The sequence below is a fragment of the Schistocerca piceifrons genome, chromosome 1, assembly GCF_021461385.2.
Source record: "Schistocerca piceifrons isolate TAMUIC-IGC-003096 chromosome 1, iqSchPice1.1, whole genome shotgun sequence".
In the NCBI taxonomy this organism is placed as follows: Eukaryota; Metazoa; Arthropoda; class Insecta; order Orthoptera; family Acrididae; genus Schistocerca; species Schistocerca piceifrons.
Genome location: NC_060138.1, coordinates 237,942,063 through 237,963,969, shown reverse-complemented (window position 1 = coordinate 237,963,969; position 21,907 = coordinate 237,942,063). Strand labels below are relative to the sequence as shown.

The window sequence follows — 21,907 nt, the reverse complement described above, 5'->3', positions numbered from 1 at the left end:
CGATGTGAACTTTATGGCTTTTAGATTTTAACAGCATAACCTTTATCCACAAGATCGAAAGATAAAATTACAAGTTCAACGGAGTTTTCAAGAAGCATTCAAAGAAAAGAACAAAACTAAATTTGTGCTGAAGCACTTAATGGATTTTCTACCACAACAATGCACCTGCCCACTCTTCGTAGCCCGTTCGTGAAGTTTCGGCGAACAACGCTAGTGTGATGATGCCCTGCATCCATATTCGCCAGCACGGTCCCATGGGTCGTCGCTTTGCAAGCACAAACGACGTTAATAAAGCATATCTGAGACAGCTAAAAGCTACGCCAAAGATCGAGTTACAGAAGTGTTTCGGGGACTGGAAAAAGCTCTGGCCTAGGTGTATAATACCTCTTGGGGAATACTTTCAAGAAGTGACCATCTGCGATGTAGACGAATAAATAAAATTTTTCAAAAAACAATTTTCTCGTTGTTTATTTAACACAAGTCATACTTAAATACCATTGCTACAGATATAACGGGTATTTAAACGAAAGACATGTTGCACTGGTGAAAGTCTGTCTTAGGTATCCCAGAATTTCTCTAAAACTCCTCAGCCAAGTGCTAGTGTGGTTTCCACAACAAGATGTTTTTAGAAAACTTGTCATCTGTAATAATCTCGACTTCAGAGGTACCTCAAATCAACTAGCAACGTCCTTTCTATGCGTAAAGAAATGTTTAGGGTGCAAACGTGAGAGGCCATAGTCGGCAGCATACTATAATCGCTAATATATCGATAGTATTATTGCTGCTGCGAAGGCGGAAACACACCACGATTGTTTGGAGCATCGCGAGATCTTGGTAGCAGAGACGCGAATACGGAACACCATTCACTAACATTCCAACTGATGCAGACTAGGACATCCCATATAGATCCACTTTGTCACTTACAGGTTTTACTAGAGGTGTCGATTAGCGCCGGAGAAGGAGAGAATCATCGCGTTGGCACAAGAAGCGATGTACTCTTACACATCGAAGAACGCATTAACGAAATAAACCAGACTCTCTTGTCTTGACAGCTGTGAGAGCTCGTCACGTATGTTAGGCACTCAAACATTTTCACAGGAATTAATTTTGGTAAAATGTAATCTTGTTACAGATCAGCAAAAAGTTATGTCTCAAATGAATTAAATCGTATCATAATTTCCTTTCATTGCATTTAAGACAGTGATAAGCAAAAAATATCTTAACTACTGCCAATCGTAGGACTGCATGCCGCCTGGTGTGTTTTCGGATCTGAGATTGTAATTGTTGTTGTGGTATTCTGTTCAGAGACTGGTTTGATGCAGCTTTCCATGCTACTCTATACTGTGCAAGCTTCGTCATCTCCCAGCACCTACTGCAACCTACATCCTATTGAATTTGCTTAGTGTATTCATCTCTTGATTTCCCTCTACGACTTTTACCCTCTACGCTGCCCTCCAATGCTAAATTTGTGATCCCTTGATGCCTCAGAACATGTTCAACCAACCGGTCCCTTCATCTTCTCAAGTTGTGCCACAAACTTCCCTTCTCCCCAATTCTATTCAATACCTCCTCATTAGTTATGTGATCTACCCATCTAATCTTCAGCATTCTTCTGTAGCACCACATTTCGAAAGCTTCTATTCTCTTCTTGTCCAAACTACAGTATTTTTCGTCCATGTTTCACTTCCGTACCTGACTACACTCCATACAAATACTTTCAGAAACGACTTCCTGACACTTAAATCTATACTCAATGTTCACAAATATCTCTTCTTCAGAAACGCTTTCCTTGCCATTTGCAGTCCACATTTTATATCCTCTCTACTTCGACCATCATCAGTTATTTTGCTCCCCAAATAGCAAAACTCCTTTACTACTTTAAGCGTCTCATTTGCTAATCTAATTCCCTCAGCTTCACCCGACTTAATTCGACTACATTCCATTATACTCCTTTTGCTTTTGTTGGTGTCCATTTTATATACTCCTTTCAAGACACTGTCAATGTCGTTCAGTCACTCTCCCAGGTCCTTTGCTGTCTCTGACAGAATTAAAATGTCATCGGTGAACCTCAAAGTTCTTATTTCTTCTCCATGGATTTTAATTCCTACTAAAATTTTTCTTTTGTTTCCTTTACTGCTTGCTCAACATACAGATTGAACAACATCGGGGATAGGCTACGAGCCTGTCTCACTCCCAACCACTGCTTACCTTTCGTGCCTCTTGACTCTTATAACTGCCATCTGGTTTCTCTACAAATTGTAAATAGCCTTTCGCTCCCTGTAACTTACCCTGCCACCTTCAGAATTTGAAAGAGAGTATTCCAGTCAACACTATCAAATCTTTCTCTAGGTCTACAAATGCTAGAAACGTGGGTCTGCCTTTCCTTAATCTAGCTTCTAAGATATGTCGTAGGGTCAGTATCGCCTCACGTGTTCCATCATTTCTAAGGAATCCAAACTGATCGTCCCCGAGGTCGGCTACTACCAGTTTTTCCATTCGTCTGTAAAGAATTCGTGTTAGTATATTGCAGCCATGACTTATTAAACTGATTGTTCGGTAATTTTAACATCTGTCAACACCTGCTTTCTTTGGGATTGAAATTATTATATTGTTCTGGAAGCCTGAGGGTATTTCGCCTGTCTCATACATTTCGCTCACCAAATGGTAGAGTTTTGTCAGGGCTGGCTCTCCCAAGGCTATCAGTAGTTTTAGTGGAATGCAGTCTACTCCCTGGGCCTTGTTTCGACTTTGGTCTTTCAGACTTCTGTCAAGCTCTTAACGCAGTATCATATCTCCCATTTCACCTTCATCTACATCCTCTCCCATTTTCATAATACTGTCCTCAAGTACATCGCCCTTGTATAGAACCTCTACATACTCCTTCCAACTTTCTGCTTTCCCTCCTTTGCTTAGAAATTGGTTTCCATCTGAGCTTTTGATATTCATACAAGTGGTTCTCTTTTCTCCAAAGGTCTCTTTAATTTTGCTGTAGGCATTATCTATTTTTCCCGTAGTGATATATGCCTCTACTTCCCTACATTTGTAATCTAGCCATCCCTGCTTAGCCGTTTTGCGATTCCTGTCGATCTCATTTTTGAGACGTTTGTATTCCTTTTTGCCTGCTTCATTTACTGCTTTTTTATATTTTATATTTCATCAATTAATATGAGATGTGGTAAGAAAATTATGTATGCGATTCAGAGACGAATGGGGATTCATTCCACGGACAATAGAAGCTGCATATAGAGAAATCTAATGACACCTCGTTGACAAATAGCAGAAAGACATTTCGCACCTGGAGACTAACGTCTCTGAAACGGCGACACCGGTCGGTTGTTCACGTGCTATTGTCGTGTCTACCAAATGTGAAATCACTCGTAGGAAACGAGGTTTTAAGGTTAACCCTTCATCTTATGACGTGGAGGCTGGAGGCTTGCCCGCTCTACAGGGCAGAATAGGCGACAATCTGTGGCAGATCTGACGACAGAGTACACCGCCGGTGCAGGCTGGCGAAGCCACAACTGTATCGAGGCACACGGTTCAGCGCGTGCCGCACCATAGCGGACGACCTCTACTTGTCCCAGTCTTGAGCATCTGTATAGACAGTTACGGTGCTTGGGACACAGGATCATAGAGATTGGACCGTGGATCATAGGAAAAGTGTTGATAAATTGGATTATACATGTTTCTTGTTACACCAGGTCCGTGATCACGTATGGATGCCCCGTCAGCCAGGCGAACAGATTCTCGACACATCAACTACAATGCGGACGCTGACCAATGAGGGCAGTGTTACGCAGTGTGAAACACCCACCTACGTTTCCATATGACCTAACCAATAGGCAAAGGCACCATGGCAGCTGTAGACTATGTGACCTTCATTGTAGACGACTGCATGTCTTCATGTTTAACATATTCCCCTACGACGATGACACCTTCCAGTAGTATAAACGTTGTCTCAAAACGTCACAATCGTGCAATAGTGATTTTAGATGCATCATACCGAACTCACGATGATGTCTTGGCCCGCGAATTCTCGTTATCCCATCCCCAACGAAAGACATCTGGGAAGCTGTTGGGTGACAGTTACAGGCCCACCAATTACTGGTCCGTAATGCTTGGGAGTTACTTGACCTGTGCGTAGACATCTAGTGCCACATACTTCCGGAAACCCTCTAAGGACATGTTGAATCAGTGCCATACTAAACTGCTACTGTGCTGGTTTCCAAACGCCATTAAGCAAATAATCATAATGTTTCGGCTCGTCAGTATATATCTGTTCCGGCAGGGCAAGCCACTGTCCTCCAACGACCCCGTTCGCTACCAGGATTAGTCAGCCACACCCTCTGAAATTACAGCTGGTGATGGTGTTCGGAAGCCACAGGTGGAAAGAAAGCCTAATGGTCACTTCGCATTCCTCACAATAAGTACGAAACGCGCATTCGAGTCCCATGTGTCACAGATTTCTAACACTCTTCATTCCACTTTCTTGTATCATGCCATGTATCCAAGAATATCAACTTTTTTTCCATTTGGACTGACATCTTTATTTACACCTCCTCTTTGTTATCCAACTAGTTTCAACTTAGAGATCTATTGTTTTTATAGCTAACCATTTCAGACTACTTCCCAAGTAAGCAATAAACATTATGGATCTAGTGGCAGTTGCACACATCCAGTGTTGCCGCCTCCATGTTTATACACTGAAGTGCCAAAGTAACTGGTAGAGGCATGCGTATTCAAATACAGAGACATGTCAACAGGCAGAATACTGCGCTGTGTTCGGCAACGTCTATAGTAGACAACAACTGTCTGGCGCCTATGTTCGGTTACTTTTTCTCCAATAGCAGATTACAAGATTTAAGTGAGTTTGTACGTGTTGTTATAGTCGGCGCACAAGCGACGTGACACAGCATCTCCCAGGTAGCGATGAAGTGGAGATTTTCCTGTACGACCATTTCACGAGTGTACCATGAACATCAGGAATCCGGCTAAACTTCAAATCTCCGACATCGCTGCGATCGGACAAAGATTCTGCAAGAACGGGACCAACGACGACTGAAGAGAATCGTTCAACGTGACGGAAGTACAAGCCTTCCGCAAATTGCTGCAGATTTCAATCTGGGCAATCAACAAGTGTCAACGTGCGAACCATTCAACGAAATATCATTTATAAGGGCCTTCGGAGCCGAAGGCCCAGTTGTGCATCCTTGAAGACTGCACGACACAAAGCTGTAGACCTCGGCTGGGCCCATCATTACCTACATTGGACTGTTGATGACTGGAAACATGTTGCCTGGTCGGACGAGTCTCGTTTCAAATCGTGTCGAGGGGATGGTTGTGTATGGGTATGGGAGACAACATCATAAATTCATGGACCCTGTGTGTCAGTAGGGGATGTTCAAGCTGGTGTAGGCTCTGTATTGGTGTGGGGCGTGTGCAGTTGAAATGATATGAGACGCCTGATACCTCTAGATACGGCTCCGACAGGTGACATGTACGTAAGCATCCTATCTGATCACCTGCATCGATTCACGTTGATTGTGCATTCCGATGGAATGCGCAATGGAATGTGTACCTAGAGACAGAAATTTCATCTGCGAACTGTGTCCAGCAGGACAATGCGACACCATACACGTCCATAGATGCTATAGAGTGGCTCCAGGAACACTCTTCTTTGTTTAAACACTTCCCTTGGCCACCAAACTCCCCAAATATGAACATCATTGAGCATATCTGGGATGCATTGCAACGTGTTGTTCATAAGACATTTACACCCCTTCGTATTCTTACGGATTTAAGGACAGACCTGAAAAACTCATGCTGTCGATTCCCTCCCGCACTACTTCAGACATTAGTCGACTACATGTCACGCCGTGTTGCGGCACTTCTGCGTGCTCGCAGGGCCCTACACGATATTACTTTGGTGCACCAGTTTCTTTTACTCTTCAGTGTATAATGATAACTCGTCTTCCACGATAAGTTATTGACGGACAATCTCTCCGCGTAATTAAAAGCTGTTTCTAAAGTTTTTTCTTAGAGTTCGTCAACATCTCAACTAGACTTATCCTGACACGAAGATATAAACCATATTTCTTCACCTGCGCTTACTCCTTATTAAACCTCTTTTGGTATTCTATAGGCTTTGGATTCGACAGACTTTGGGTGCTGTCGTGCTGTAATGGGTCAAATAGTCTCGCGTGTACCTAGAGACAGAAATTTCGTCTGTGAACGGTTCGCAGTGGGCAGGTCACACTGAGTCACTCGCTTCATGGAAAGTGTGAGCTATGTTTTGTTGTGGCACCCATTGGGCCAGACAGGAAGCAACCGCAATTGGCACCAAATGTAGCTGCGCTGTCTGAATCAAAATTAATTGACCGTTCAAGAGGTGTAGAAGGTATAAAACTCATACTAGCAACAGCAAGAAAAACTGTAATGAAAACGAGAAAGAGGTTGGATCAAAAATAAGTATCGATTTTATGAAGTATTTTCAGAAGTAACTTTTTTGGAATGTACCCATGTATGGAAATGAAACGTGGGCGACAAACAGTACAGGAAAGATGTGAATATAATTTTTTTTAAATTCTGATTTTACAAAAGAATACGTAAGATCAGATGATTATATCAGGTGACCAGAAGGGGACATATGAGGAAAAAAGAATTTTATGTTACAATTTGACTAAAAGAATCAATACTTTAGTTGGACCCACCCTGAGGTCTTAAGCAGTAGTTAATTTCCTAACTGAGTTGTTGGGATGGCAGTCACACAGTGCTGGATTTCAAGCCTAAAATTGTCAGTTTCTTCTCAGGATGCCACATAACTACCAGTGGCAGTCTCACTACAATCCACGTCTTTATTAAAGTCACAGTGTATACAGTTTAGCTCAAGTGCAAAGTCTGAATACTCGTATTTATTACCCTAGTTCATGAATCTTGAAAAATACACAAATCCGAAGAATAAAGTCAAATGATCACTTTTTCCACAAAAAATCCAAATTAAGAGAGATAAATAACCCTCCGAATGCGAAGTCCATGCTAAGAAAGTTAAATGATCACTTAGTCGCAAAACAAGCACTTATTGCCGGGGAGAGCTGGATGTTCGACAAATGGCGTCCCGATGATCAGGGCTTGTCTGTTCGCTGAAGTCTAACGTAAGTCGCCGAAGTGGAGCTGCAACCGGAACTGGAGCTCTGATGCTTCCAAAATATCGGATCTGCGGAAGGTTACGTGTTGCGCTCACTTGCTGTCACGTGGTAAGCGCTGGGAAATAGAATTTTGTGTGCCGGCTCGTAAAGGTGGTATTTTTATTGCTGTCGTCTGCGGGATTGGTCAACCCGGTAGACCTGACTGTACTGCGGTATGGCCTAAAGTGAAGGCTACAGGTAAAAGGAAACTGTCTTGTTCCAGGGATGAGGTTCAAGTGAATGGAAGCTGCGGTAGTTATTCGGAGGCGAAGATGTGCAGGGTAAAATAGCTTGAGAAACAAGAAACTAATGCATTGTAACTATGGTTATTGCAGTTTATTTGTTGTGTGTCAGTGGACTGTAGTGTGAAATCCAATTTTACGACTTCTTTAACTCTGTGCTACATCGAGGAAAACGGAAAACCGCGATATTTTGGCACTTTTCAAGGTTTTTCTACATAAATATTTTGCCTCGCACTGTACGACACAAAGCATTTAAATCTTTCTTGTGTAGCGTTTAATTTTCGACAACTTGCACCGGTTGAACTTCTTTTTACATAATATAATTGTCGAGACAGAGAGCTTTAACGGAACACAGATTCCTTCATTATCAAGAAACTGCATGAAGGGCACCTTTTAGTATTATAACTTTAATGTTCTAACATTTATTAAAAGCATAATAGTACGGACCACTAACGGTCAAAGTTTTTCAACTACATGAGGTTTCCTCCCAGCCCCCTCCCCCACACATAGATTGGAGAGTTGGGTGGCCAGGAGACGCAAAGCAATCGGTGTCATCCATCTCCAGCCACCGCATACCATGTCTGCCTGAGCTGTTGTTTAAATTTGGACTTCTGGTCTATGAATTCAGTTCTCCCTTATGCGTAGCCTATGCAGACTTCATCGAAGCTTAACAGGAGGAAAATCTAAGAGGAAAGTCTAAACAAAACGAACATATGGCGACTTCTTGTGTTGTAACCAGCGTTGTCTAAAGATCCATCAATCGTTGAGTCTAAGGAGATAGTGTCACGTAGTACCGGAAAAACTGGTCACCGTGAGACGAACATTTATTTAGCTCTATGAATTAATGAGGTTGGCCTTTGTCAATTGAATCCCATTCCGGCTGTACAGGAAGTACTCTAGGGCATTGGCTTTATACTTAGCTTGCATCTATTGCGAATATTGCGTCCAGCACAAAGTCACAAGAGACTGAGAAAAAGCGCAGGTAACTAAGTATATAACAAGGGTAAAAGAATTAACACACAGAATTACAGAACAATATACTTAACACCGGTTTGCTGCGGAATTCTTACATTCTCAGTTAAAATTTAAGAAAAAAATCCTTGAGACAGAAAACTGAATGTCCAAAAATCAGCAAGAATTTAGAAAGCTTCTCTAGTGGGATACTCAGCCTCCCCTATTCTTACATGAACCATGTATGGAGGGCAACAGGCAGATCCCTATTCCTAGGTTTCTGGAAAGGGTTTACCGAGAGACTATAACGAAGGTACGAGCATTCGGTTCCCAGGTATGTGAGTGCTTCTAAGACTTCTTAAGTAACAAAAGCCAATAATTTGTCTTCGACGACGAGTGTTTATCAGATGAGTGTATCGTCAGCAGCGCCCCAGGGAAATGCGACAGAATTGCTCTTATTCTCTATATTCATAAGTGATCTGACGGACATTGTCATGTACTGGGCGACGTCGTCGTTGAGTAATTGTCGGTGGATAGTAGGTCACTTAGACAAAATATATAGTTAGTGTGATTAATGGCAGCTTGTTCTAAATGTAGTAAGATATAATTTAATGCAGATGAGTAGGTAAAACAAATCCGTAATGTTCTAATACTACATTAACAGTATGCTGCTTGAAACAGGCATGTTTTTTAAATATCTAGGCTTAACACTGCAAAGCTGTATGAAATGGGACGAGCATATAAGGATTGTGGCAGGAAAGGTGAATGGTCGACCTCGGTTTATTGGTCTTCTGAATTACTGCTCGGGTGTTTGGGATACCCTAGAGGTCAGAGTAAACGAAGACATCGAAGAAATTCAGAGGCTGGCTGCTAGATTTGTTACTGATCGGTTCTGTCAACACGCCAGTGTTGTGTAGGTGGTTAGTGAACTCAAGAAGGGATCTCTGACGGGATTAAGAAAATTTAGAGAACAGACATTTGAAGCTGAATATAGAACACTTCGCGAAAGGACCACAGATAAAAGGAATTAGGGTTCGTACCGAGGCATATAGATAATCGTTTTTCCCTACTCTAATTGTGATTGGAGCAGGAAAGAAAGTGACTGGTAGCGATACGAGGAACCCACTGACATGTACCGTACGGTAGCTTGCGGAGCATGTTTGTATATGTAGAAGGCTGTAGATGTAGAAGAAAGCGCTAATCATCGGTTCAGTAAAGCTTACTCTGATCACATTATCTGTTGTGTTTTCGAATGCTCCAAGTGCTGATAAAAAGTTATTTCAAATGTACCGCCAGATGTAGATGTCTTCTACATAACTTGTTTTGTCTTATTGAATTTATGTTCTTACCCACGAATTTAAAAAAACATATAGCATGCAGCAAATCAAAATACGCCTTCGATGGTTAGCACTTTCCTTCACAGTTACCTCTATTAGCATCAGCTGCATAAAAGGGGAACGAGAAGATGTTGAGGGATATTGTTGCTCTAGAATCAGTTCCATGTAGCAGGAAAATTGTAGACAAAAAAAAAGCACAATCGATGCCCTTGCTTTCTTTCAACGAATTTGCATTGCCGAACAGTCTAATTGTAACCGTACCATACGCACGTCTCGACTGAGGATGATATCAGGAACTACACATATTCAGCGTTTTATGCAGCTTTCTCTCCTGTAAAAAAAGTACACCCTGGGATGAGCACATGTGCGTTATAGGATGGTGGGTGCCTACTGTATAAAGTTTTACAGAATACAACAGCCACGTTCGGGTCAGTGTTCCAAATCTAAGTGGACTATGTGGACTTCTGATGTAATGTCAGCGTTTATGACAGATATCCTAATGACATACATTATGATAGCGCTAAAACAGCAGGCTTCACTGCAGTCGTCCACAAAGGTAGTTTTCTCAGCAAGTGCCGTTACAGCCCCACAACAAAAGCAACTTCGTTTAAACACTAATCACTAAAGTCGCAACACAGAGCATTATGGTCAAGCAAGCAATAGCAGATTCCAATGTGATAACAGCGAACACAGCTGTATCAAAGGCTGCTGATTGTGATAGTCTTGCTGACACATATGCCACGAAGATATCGTGGTACTCATAGCATTATATTGTTCGCTTTGGATAAAGGAAAAAGAAAGCCAGCACGATGCACAAGAAAAATCCATTGTTATTTTCGAACAGCCAAATTTATGAAACGTGGAAATCGTTTCTTGTGATATTGTACGGTCTACACTGGACGACCTTGGCCACTCGTAACTCTCTAAATTTGCAGCAGGCGCCAAATTTCGACTTCAGAGGTTACCGCCTACTCGAAACACTTCTGGTACCTACCTGCAAGAGTGACGAAAATATTCAACCTTTTTGGTTCTTGACGGAAACAAGAGCAGGATAGTTACGTTTAAACCAACGAAAAATGTAGTTCGAGACTTATTATTGACTATCAATTCCTGGAATGTGCGAAAGAATGAAGCACAGCGGCCTGCAGCTTCAAAAAGCAGCCGCGGTACTCTGGCGTTGGTAAAGACTAATGCGGCCGTATATGCGCAAATCATCCGTGCTATACTTCAATGAGAAGCATGCTTTATTGTTCTATTTTCTATTCTGCTACACATTTTCATTTCTAAACATACATTTATCTCGGAAGAAATGACATTCTATGTGAAGGGGTGAAGTGTTATTAACATGGTTAAGCTTTATCATTTAGAAGCACCTGCAACGAAAAGCCTGTTTTTTCCATTTTAACGCAGCTTTTGTACAGATGAGCATCCCACTGAAGGAAGGTGTGTGGTGGGGGCTGGCAGTTCTTGGTTTTATGTGCTGATCATTTGAACTACATACTAGAATGCCTTTAAAATAGCTGAGCATTTAAAATTACTAATTTAAAATTACTAATCAATACCTACTCTTTTTCCTGTTTATTTAAATCATTTGGGTGTTTTCCTTTGAAGCTTAGTATCTCCGTTAGTATTTGGTGCTAAGGTAGACCAGTGCAAATTGTAGTACATTTTACACTCTGATAAAATGGTGCAAGTAGGAAGCAAAAGAAAGAATTCATAGAGCGGTTTTCAGTCACCTTAAGTTATCAGAAAATTGTCAAAAAATCTAAGTTTCCAACTAATACCACCTAAGTATCACATATTAACGGTTTTATATAAGGTGCTGTGTGCTTACCGACTAACGTAAGCTGTGAAATAGCCTTGAGTGAACTACTCACTATTATTGTCCCCACTATATGTCTTGAGAACCGAAATTACCACCGTGAAGCTAAATTATAATCTTCCTTACCCCTTTTCGAGCATACTTTCGTTTTTATTTCATTATTTGCACACGTCGCGGTTAGTCGCAGTGAAGGCACTTTGTGCAGAGTTATCTAGTTTTGCATGTATAGTGTGCAAACATAATAGTAAAGTTGATTATAGTGTTTTCCAAGTCATCGAATGCCCTTCCTTCTTACAAATGAAGTGAATTTCACACTAAATTAAATGTCCAGTTTGTAGCGTTTACGCACATTCGTCGCCAGTGAGCGCTAATTAAACGTCAGGGTATCGCCAGAGAGCACCAGATAACCATATCAACCCGCGTGTTCGGCGGCTGCACACGAATTATGTTCCGTGGTCGAACAATCCAATCTGGAGTAAACTGGGACAATTAGTGGTATCACAGGGCTAATTGCGCGGGACGGCTGGCCCCCTAATCTCAGTGCTATCTGACTCACGAGCTCAAGGCATCTTGACTCACCTCATGATAGATGTGTCGGTGGTAAGCTGAGTATGGGTATGGTCCAAAATTCAAAGATGCGGTGCGATAAATTCGCCCCTAAATTATTTGTAGCTGGTTGCAGTGTTCCTTGCAAAGGGAAGATCATTTTTCTGACTAAAATTTTACAGCGAGTTCACATTATTCAGCATTTACCTTGCAAGGTGTGGATTTTATATACACAATGATAGTTTTAGTTAGATTCATCGCAAAACTTCTTAAGAGATTACAGAAATTCTAAAGTATTTGTTCGAAACATTTCTGGTGGTGTGTTTAAAACACTGCATTCATACACAAAAATATGTGTATTTACCTCTGTATGTTCGGCGTCTCCCCCTAAACCACTGGACAGATTTCTACCAAACTTGATACATATGTCACTTACTGTCTGGAAAGAATCGTCGTGCGGACGAGAACCATATGCCTTTAAAAAGGGTGGGGGTACAGATGAAAAAGGAATATAGCACATGACGCACGAATAACCAGATTTGGTTCATTCAGTACCGGTGAAAGAGAGCACTTATTGATTTGCAACATACTTCACACAGTTTCAAACCGTTACGAAAATTTCTCTCACTCACAACCCCAACAAAATGACATAAGTGAAAAAGTTTATCACTTACTATATTTTCACTGTTCATACTGTAAAACTACCGCACTAAGCGTCGTATTTTAATCTATTACTTCTTTACCACTAATTCTATTTGCAACACCTTTCGCAGACAGTATTCAAATACGCCGCTGAATAAATGTCCAGGAGGAGTTGGATCGAGAGTGAGAGGTGCAGGAGGTAGGCAGAGAAAGGGGAAGGAGATGGACAAAGATGTGGGTCAGGGGGAAATGAATAGAGGAAGAGGAGCGGTAAATGGGCAGAGGAAGACTAGAGGGGGAATGGACAGAGGAAGGAGGGGTGAGGAGATGGACAGACAGAGTGGGAGGAGAAGATGGACTGGGAGATGAGGAGGAGGTAGTGGACTGAGAGAGGCAAGAGGTGATAGACAGACAGGGAGAGGAAATGGGCAGAGAAAGGGGCAGATGGAAAAGGAAGAAGGTGGAATGAGAGCGAGAGGAACAGGAAAGAGTGGCGAGAGGAGGAGATAGAGCAGATGAAGAGAAAAGAGAGGAGCAAGAGAAGATGGACTGAGACTGGTAATTGAGGAGGTAGACAGAGAAACGTGAGGCAGAGATAAATACCGATATGGGGGAGGAGGAGGTGGAGGAGAGAAGGGAGAAGAGGAGATGTACAGAGATGGGGAGGAGAAAATGGGCAGATAGAGGGACAGAGAAGGAAGAAACAACCAGGGCAACGCTGAGTACTGAGCTAGTTGTATGTGCATTGATTTGGTTGTACGCTGCCTGGCGGCGCTGAAGCACATTATGCGGTAAGAGAAGTATATGAGCGCAGTGGAGACGAATGCGGAAGCTTTCCAGCGACGGCAGGTGCGCAAATGCGAAATCCACCGACTTAAGAGAATTGGACAAAAGCCAGATTGATGTGGCGCAGAGCCTGTGAGCGAGCATCTCACAGACGGCGAAGCTGGTCGGCTGTTTGCGTGCTGCTGAAACCACGAGTAGGCGAAGAAAAATTGGACGTCCGTACTTCATCACAGCACATAGGAACCGGAGGCTTGGCCGTTCTCTACAGCAAGATAGGCGTCGTTCTTTGGCAGATCTGATGGCAGAGTAAAATGCTGGCACAGGCTCAAGTGTTTTGGTGCACACTGTTCAGTACACAGTGTTGAACATGGTGTGCATCAGCAGAGCACCCCTATGTGTTTCCATGTTGAACCGACAACATCGTCAGGTATGATTACTGTTGGCGTGGGATCACCAAGTCGGCCGAGGTGGGCGAGCGGTTCTAGGCGCTTCAGTCCGGAACCGCGCGACCGCTACGGTCTCAGGTTCGAATACTGCCTCGTGCATGGATGTGTGTGATGTCCTTAGCTTAGATAGGTTTAAGTAGTTCTAAGTTCTAGGGGACTGACGACCTCAGATGTTAAGTCCCATAGTGCTCAGAGCCATTTGAACCAAGCGATCGTGTAAGTAAATATAGCAACGAGCTCAAATTCAGAAAGACGAAAGTGTTTATCGCAATGAACAGAAGCTTTTAATTATTTTTCTTTTGTCAAATACGTCAATTGTGAGAAAAAAGTATTTTACAAAATTATAAATAGTCTGACTGATGTCTCATATCTGACGACCCACAAAAGGAAATTTACACTGCCTGTTGTAAGCGTAAGAAATTTATTCATTGCCTAACTTGTGGTAAGAAAAGTACAAACAAAATAAGAAATAACAAATAATATAAACGCATTTTCTCTGACTACTTGTCTCTTATTTGCTTAGTACCTAAGTCATTTTTTTTCTTCTTCTTCTTGTTCATCATCACTGGTGGTTTCACTTTCGACGTGATTTTATTGTGAAGAATCACAGAAACCACCCATCATCGTTTATTTTATGGTGGCAGACATAATGTCTATCGATACATGCTGGAAATTTATGACGGACTATTTATTACAAAATTCTTAAGTAATTCATTTAAATACTGGTTCTGGCAGTTAGGGACCATCGTAAGGAAAAGGAGGATAACTTGGACAAAGTTTTCGCTTAAAGTTATAAATGTCAACTATTTTTAAATTTGATTAAATGTCAGACAACGCCTGTGATAAAGAGACAATTCAAAGGAGTATGTAAAAACAAGATTGCAGACAAAGAACTTGACCACACCACACCGTATTAGTATTTAGGGGTAATACTAACAGGATGCATGAAACAGGACGATCACGTAAAATCAGTATTAGTAAAGGCAAAAGGAAGAACAGGATTTATTGGAAGGGTTCTGGGAAACTTCAGGGCATTATAAAGAAAATCACGTACAAGAAGCTAGTGTGACCAGTCCTAATGTACTGTTCGAGGTTTTGGTTTAGTTGGTATGACAACAGAAATCGGATTCAGAGCCACACAGATAGACAGTAGCAGGCCAGCATGGTCCACACGGAAACTTAACAAAAATGCTGAAGAAAAATGACATACTCCTCACGAGAATCTATACGGTTCACTTAGAGACCCTGTATTCGAAGAAGACCGTGCGAACATTATATAATCATATAATCGCTTAGAGATCATGAGAATAAGGTCAGAGAGTTAAAGGTTCAAAATGGCTCTGAGCACTATGCGACTTAATTTCTGAGGTCATCAGTCGCCTAGAACTTAGAACTAATTAAACCTAACTAACTTAAGGACATCACACACATCCATGCCCGAGGCAGGATTCGAACCTGCGACCATAGCGGTCACCCGGTTCCAGACTGTAGCGCCTAGAACCGCACGGCCACTCCAGCCGGCGAGAGTTTAAGATAGCGACAGATTCTTATATATACACGCAGATGATCCAAATCATTAAGACCACCAGGTTAATAGCGTGCCGGTCTGCCTTTGTAACACAATACAGCAGCGATTCAGAGGAGCATGGAACGATAAGTCCTAGAAGTGTTCGGAAGTATGTAACACTGAATGTCTATGAACGGGTTACGCAACTCCCGTAAATTGCGCGCCGCTGCTTCCAGGACGCGGAGCTGGCGTCATATCGTCTCTGATGGTTACAATCGGGTTCATATCAGGCGAATTTTGTTGCCAATCCTACGTGAGTACAATACCGTGCTCCTCAGTTCACAAAAGGGTGAATCTGGCCTAATGACATGGGTAGGTACGCTGCTGGAAGATCCATCAGGGAGACATCAAATATGAATGGTTGCAGATGGTTCTCAGTAACGTTCGCACGTTCTACAGATATCATAGTGCCTTCAGTTACTATCACTGATATCGTGTAAGCACAAGAGAATGTTCCCGATAGCATGGAGGCATTGCCCCCCCCCCCCCCCCCCGGCTAGTGACCATGGTGTGATGCACGTCCCGAGCAGCCGTTCACCTGGATGACAGCGTATCTCAACACGACCTTTGTCTTCCTGAAACAAAAACTGTAATTATTCCTATCGGGTGACACGATTCCATCGATACCATGTCATATCTCGTTGATGCCGTACCAAATTCAGTTGTAATTGACGATTTCGTTGAGTCAACATGGTGACATGTGGGGCTCGTGTGCTGCGGTTCCCCTTGTTCAACAACGTGCGCTGAAGAATGTGCTTCAAAACGCTTGTTAAAGCACAAGAACTGTACTCTGTGTCGGATGATCATGGTTTTAGGCTCAGTAGCATTTACACTACTGGCCATTAAAATTGTTACACCAAGAAGAAATGCAGATATTAAACGGGTATTCATTGGACAAATATACTATACTAGAACTGACATGTGATTACATTTTCACGGAATTTGGGTGCTTAGATCCTGAGAAATCAGTACCCAGAACAACCACCTCTGGCCGTAATAACGGCCTTGATACGCCTGGGCATTGAGTCAAACAGAGCTTGGATGGCGTGTACAGGTACAGCTGCCCACGCAGCTTCGACACGATACCACAGCTCATCAAGAATAGTGACTGGCGTTTTGTGACGAGAGCGTTGCTCGGCCACCATTGACGAGACGTTTTCGATTGGAGACAGATCTGGAGAATGTGCTGGCCACGGCAGCAATCGAACATTTTCTGTATCCAGAATGGCCCGTACAGGACCTGCAACGTGGGGTCGTGCATTATCCTGCTGAAATGTAGGGTTTCTCAGGGATCGAATGAAGGGTAGAGCCACGGGTCGTAATACATCTGAAATGTAACGTCCACTGTTCAAAGTGCCGTCAATGAGAACGAGAGGTGGCCGAGACGTGTAACGAATGGCACCCCATACCATCACGCCGGATGATACGCCAGTATGGCGATGACGAATAGACGCTTCCAATGTGCGTTCACCGCGATGTCGCCAAACACGGATGCGATCAATATGATGCTGTAAACAGAACCTGCATTCATCCGAAAAAACGACGTTTTGCCATTCGTGCACCCAGGTTCGTCGTTGAGTACACCATCGCAGGCGCTCTGTCTGTGATGCAGCGCCAAGGGTAACCGCAGCCATGGTCTCCGAGCTGAGAGTCCATGCTGCTGCAAACGTCGTCGAACTGTTCGTGCAGATGGTTGTTGTCTTGCAAACGTCGCCATCTGTTGACTCGGGGATCGAGACGTGGCTCCACGTTCCGTTACAGCCATGCGGATAAGATGCCTGTCATCTCGACTGCTAGTGATACGAGGCCGTTGGGATCCGGTACGGCGTTACGTATTACCCTCCTGAACCCACCGATTCCATATTCTGCTAACAGTCATTGAATCTCGTCCAACGCGAGCAGCGATGTCGCGGTACGATAAACCGCAATCGCGATAGGCTACAATCCGACCTTTATCAAAGTCGGAAACGTGATGGTAGGCATTTCTCCTCCTACACGAGGTATCACAACAACGTTTCACCAGGAAACGCCGGTCAACTGCTGTTTGTGTATGAAAAATCGGTAGGAAACTTTCCTCATGTCAGCACGTTGTAGGTGTCGCCACCGGCGCCAACTTTGTGTGAATGCTCTGAAAAGCCAATCATTTGCATATCACAGCATCTTCTCCCTGTCGGTTAAATTTAGCGTCTGTAGCACGTCATCTTCGTGGTGTAGCTATTTTAATGGCCAGTAGTGCATTATACTCACGTTGCAATTATAATTACTAGATCGAGTGAAAGAGCTGCTCAAACACTTTTCCTTACATGTGATCAATATGAGTACCATTTGTCACACAGCATACGTAGAGCTTCCCCCACCTTGATCAGTGCGTCTGAAGTAACTGTTGCTACAACTGCTTCATCTTGTTTCATATGTCTGGGACATCAGCAATCAATACCTTCACTGCACGATAACAACGGTGAAGTCACTGAGGACAGTGCCACTAAAGCTGAGTTATTAAACACCGTTTTCCGAAATTCGTTCACCAAAGAAGACAAAGTAAACATTCCTGAATTCCAACCAAGCACAACTGCCAAGATGAGAAACATAGAAGTAGATATCCTTGCTGTAAGAAAGCAGCTTAAATCATTTAATAAAGGCAAGACCTCCGGTCCAGATTGTATACCAGTCAGGTTCCTTTCAGGGTATGCTGATACAATAGCTCCATATTTAGCAATTATATAGAACCGCTCGATTACAGAGTTCCGTACCTAAAGACTGGAAAATTACTCAAGTCACACCAATACTCAAAATGGGAAAAACCGCTGAATTGCAACCCATATCACTAATGTTGATTTGCAGAAGGGTTTTGGAACATATACTGTGTTCGAACATTATGAAGTACCTCGAAGTAAACGATTCATTGAAGCATAGTCAGCACGAATTCAGAAAATATTGTTCTTGCGAAACACAGCTAGCTCTTTATACTCATGAAGTAATGAATGCTATTGACAGGGGATGTTAAATTGATTCCATATTTTTAGATTTCCAGAAGGCTTTCGACGCCGTTCCTCACAAGCGTCTTCTTATCAAACTGCGTGCCTATCCAATATCGCGTCAGTTGCGCTACTAGATTCGTGATTTCCTGTCAGAAAGGTCACAGTTCGTAGTGATAGACGGAAAGTCATCAAGAAGAACAGAAGAAATATCTGGCGTTCCCCAAGGAAGTGTTATAGGCCGTTTATTGTTCCTGATCAATATTAACGACACAGGAGATTACGCGATAAGTCACACAAATCTGAAGGCTTTAGATTCAACAAAATACTTAGGGATTACAATGATAAATAACCTAAACTGGAAAAACCACATAGGTAATGTTGTGGTTAGAGCAAACCATAGACTGCTATTCATTGGCAGAACACTTAGAAGGTGCAACAGGTCTACTAAAGAGACTGCTTACATGCTTACATCACGTTTGTCCACCCTATTCTGGAGTACTGCTGTGCGATGTGGGATCCGTATCAGGTGGGACTGTCGTATGATATCGAAAAAGTTTAAAGAAGGATGGCTTGTTTTGTATTATCGCGAATAGCGGTGGTAGTGCCACGGACACGGTATACGAATTGGAGTGGCAATCATTAAAACAAAGGCGTTTTTCGTTGCGATGAGATCTTTACATGAAATTTCAATCATCAGTTTTCTCCTCCGATTGCGAAAAATTTTGTTGGCACCCACCTGAATAGGGAGAAATGATCATCATAAAATAAATCAGGGCTCGCACAGAAAAATTTAAGTGCTGGTTTTTCCCGCGCGCCTTTCGAGAGTGGAACAGCAGAGAGACAGCTTGGAGGTGGTTATTGAAGCCTCTTCCAGGCAATTTATTCTGAACAGCAGAGTAATCACGTGGATGTAGATGTAGTACCGCAGCTACACACACATAATCCTTTATGAATCCCCAAAAGGACTGGGTGAAAGTGGAGGCTGTGCGAAACAAGCTCTGTCATCCGGCACCGAGTAGCCAATCTAGCGGTCGATTACAACGTCGTTTAACCAGTCGCATACTGCGTTAAGCCAATGAGGCGGCGCACCATCTTACTGCCAGATGAAGTTCTGTGATTCAGTTCCTTCCAGGTTAAGGAAAGAGCCATAGTTCCAGCACGTCAAGATAAGAAACACTAGTTATAAATTCTCATCTAAATAGAAAGACCTATAAATTTTCCACCTAGATATGGCATAAGTAACATTAAATTTAGAAGAATCTCTTTGCGACTGTGCCATCTCGTGAGGACTTGCTGAACGCCAGAGGCGCACCTCATGTCTGTTCACATTTCCACTTAGACGAAATGTCGGTTCATCACTGAAGACGACACTATCCTGAAACTAATCATCGTAATGCAGCAACGTTTAGTTTGCAAAGGTCTCATATGAATCGTAGTCTGTAATTTTTACACCATGTAACATCCTCAAACGTTAAGTTCTTCAGTCACTCTTTGTCGTTACTTACTCTTCCGCCTGCAAAGACAGCGTGTGTCTTCAAACTGATGATAGCTTCTACAGATGTTATTGTCACTTGGAGACTCACAATGAAACTTAGTACGGTACGGACGTTGAACTGTAACAATAGATTCAGTCGTTGCAAACTGTAAAACGCAAAAGGCATTCTTTTCAGTAGTGGCCATCTTTGCTATTAGCGCATTATAAAAGAAGACATATTCAGCAATACACGCGCTTGAGCACAGATATACAATCAAAACTATTTGAACTGCTCTGTCACTTGATGTACTGTTTATGTAATAAACGCAGCAAAGCCTTAAAACCCCATTTTCAAACATCCGGTATTTTCCGTAGACGACAACAAGGACATAATGTGCGATTTCGTCTCATTGTCGGTTCCTGCATGAGAATAATTTTCAAAAGGTTTAGTTTGATTCTTGTTGTACGACGTTCGATAATTTTGGCCTGATGGTTGAGGCGCCAAGAAATGTGCAAATATTGGAATTATTGCCTAGCTAGGCTATTGGTAATATACTGCAACGCCAGACTAAAAATTTAAATTAGTACTTGAAGATTGCGAGTTTTCCGATATCGATTTTGGAATGGAACTATGCGTTATATCTCTAAATTTGTCTGGTAAGAATGGCGTTATTTCACAAATTCATTCGGAAATCTTCGTTCATGATGGAATATCCAAATGCCATTGCGGATTATGTGACCACTTAACAGACCGATTGTTGTACTTCCCAAGTATTCCTCAGTCTCTTTGACTCGAAAATATGTTTATAACTCAAGGAGAAACTTTTGGTAACACCTCGATTTTGCAGCATTATACACCCGCAGCAGACGTGTCACACAGCTCCTCTCTGTACGGTGATGTGATTGTTGAGTCCCATGGTTTTCCTCAGTTCGACTGGCCGCATCTGTTTCTGCGCTTGAGCCACATCCATCGAAACTTATTCTGTTTCTCTTCTATTGGTTGAAATTTCACTCTGTAACATTACTACCTGATTCGCGAAAGCGAAAGGATTTGAAAAGTGAATTACACTGTGCTATAGCAGGCCTGTTAATGTTCATTGAAAGCTGCATTATATTTCATAGTGACATAGATACATGATACTACATTTAAACATTGTCACCATGTCGACGTAAACAACAGTCAGAATTTTCTATCAGTCCTTCAGTCTCTCGACAGTTGAAAACCGCGCTTTGGCCATGGAGCCATGCGAGAATTGCTGTGCGAACGTCCTCACCGTTGGAAAATCTCTAACTGCTGTGATTTGTTTTCTCGATTAGTTGAACATTATGGTCTGTCGCTTTCTTTCCTGATCTTCATTACTCACGTCTGCGCGGCCTTGGTGAAACTGTTGTCAGCATTTCTCTATGGCCGGAATCGCCATTGAATTTAGTCTATATACTGTCAGTTTATCAGACTGAGTCTCTGTGCAATGTCCGTGCGGCCTTGGTGAAACTGTTGTCAGCATTTCTCTATGGCCGGAATTGCCATTGTATTTAGTCCATATAATGTCAGTTTATCAGGCTGAGTCTCTGTGCAATGTAGGTATTTTCCCCACAAAAGCCGTCCTCTCTTGCATACTATAACTGACGTTTTCAGTTGGCGCACCTGTTCACTCCCACACTGTGATTCACCTATTGTCCACACCCCAGCAGAGATATGTCAGCACTAAATGCAGAACATATAGTCGCTTCTAAAAATGCGCCACTCTCGTTGCGCAATGCTCTTAGAGTAGGACCGAGCGAGGTGGCGCAGTGGTTAGCACACTGGATTCGCATTCGGGAGGACGACGGTTCAATCCCGCGTCCGACCATCCTGATTTAGGTTTTCCGTGATTTCCCTAAATCGCTCCAGGAAAATGCCGGGATGATTCCTTTGAAAGGGCACGGCCGACT

At 42.7% G+C, this 21,907-nt stretch overlaps 1 protein-coding gene across 1 annotated transcript in view; it reads left to right on the top strand.

Moving 5' to 3' along the window:
* Positions 1 to 21,907, top strand: part of LOC124804472 (prolactin-releasing peptide receptor-like) — a 535,930-nt gene that overhangs the window by 435,913 nt on the left and 78,110 nt on the right. The gene's annotated exons all lie outside the window — the stretch shown is intronic.